The following is a 1,786-nucleotide window of genomic DNA, read 5'->3' as shown; positions in this document are numbered from 1 at the left end:
GTATATTATTAATAGAGAAGATCAGTCCGGATTAATCGAACAAACCCATAATAGAGCTCATAGAAGCTATAATGAAAATATTAAACGAATAGAAAAATTATATTACTGGCCAGAAAAGAGGAAAAGAGTGAAAAAATACGTTCGAAACTGTATGATATGTAATAAAAATAAATATGATTGCTATCCCAAGAAATTACCAATAGGCGAAGCCCCAATCCCAGAAAAAGAAGGAGAACAACTTCATTTAGACATTTTCTACGCACAGAAACTAAAATAGAGTGTAGACGCTTATTCAAAATTTTTATTGAAACATATAGAAGATAATATCAGATATCAAATATCGAAGAAAAGGTTTTAGAATTGCTTCAAAGTTCCACAGATGTAAAACTAATTACTTTAGGCAATGAACCAAGTTTTAAAACACTAAAATTTAAGTCCTTAATGCAAGGTTAAATATTGAAATTTACTTTTGTAGTCCACGTCACAGCATAACTAACGGACAAGTTGAAAGAGTTCATTCAACAATAAATGAAATAGCAAGATGTTTAAAAGAAGAGTACAATATTGTCAGTAATTTAGAAACAATACTTAGAGCAGCACAAAAATACAATACAACAATACATTCAGTAACGAACTTTAAACCAAACGAAGTACTTTATAATCAAATAAACCATGAAAATTTGCCAACAACTTAAAAGCAAGCACAGGAGAAAATGATACCGTTTCATAATAAACATAGGTCAGATAAGCAATATCATCACGGCCAAATCATTTACGAGAAAATAATAGGAGAGAGAAATAAATTACAACCTAAATATAAAAAACAGCAAGTTAAGGAAAATTTAGAGAGTTAAAATTAATTAATATAAAATCATACTTATTATAGGTTTCCAATATGATCATTTAAATTTTGACCGCACTAATCAGCTCAGCAGCCGCTGATGTTATAGACTATACCAGACAAGACTACGTACTTATCGAAAAAGGAGATGCTTCCATTTATGAGGGATACGGGGACCTGTTTCACATTACTAATTTATCATATTTTGAAATATAATAGCAGACGAAAATATAAATTTTTATTTTTACCACGACAGCCTTTGAATTATTACACAGGAAACAGAATCTGAAATTTTGATAATTAAAACTTTATTAGAATAATTTAAACAAACCCATTTTAGGAAAAAAAGGGGTATAAATGAATTAGGAACACTTTGGAAATGGATAGTTCGTACACTAGACCATGACGACTTTGTAAAAATTAATGACAAATTTAACGAACTGGTAATAAATAACAATAAACGATTCACAACAAATTCAGATATTTTTAAAGTAATAACAGAATTAACTGACACAGTAAGTAATATTAAAGGTGATACCAAAAACAGGAAAATAAAAAGAAAACGAAATCAATATGTCATACATGAACTGCAAAATTTAATAAACTCAATAACTTTTGGTAACATATTTCCAACACGGTATAACGACCATAACAGATTTAATGGACATTTCTAAATTTAAAATAGCCCAAAAAGGTGACATAATTATAATTTATATAAAGTACCCTAAAATAGAGCTAACATGTAAGCAGAGAACGTATATTTATAGCAGAGAACGTCTATCATAGAGAAGGTTCACGTTTCAAATATCGTAACTTTTCGAAGGGGTACTCGGCAGAGATGGTCCAGTTTCACCACAGACAAATTATAAGCGTGTTTCACCACGAAAATAGCAGAATTGAGCATTTTCAGTGTTAAATGAGAAAAATAATGCTAATTCCAAAGTT

Source organism: Bactrocera latifrons, unplaced genomic scaffold, assembly GCF_001853355.1.
Source record: "Bactrocera latifrons isolate USDA-ARS-PBARC rearing strain unplaced genomic scaffold, ASM185335v1 scaffold_101, whole genome shotgun sequence".
Taxonomy (NCBI): Eukaryota; Metazoa; Arthropoda; class Insecta; order Diptera; family Tephritidae; genus Bactrocera; species Bactrocera latifrons.
The sequence above is the reverse complement of the archived record's forward strand: the minus strand, read 5'-3'. Positions refer to the sequence as shown.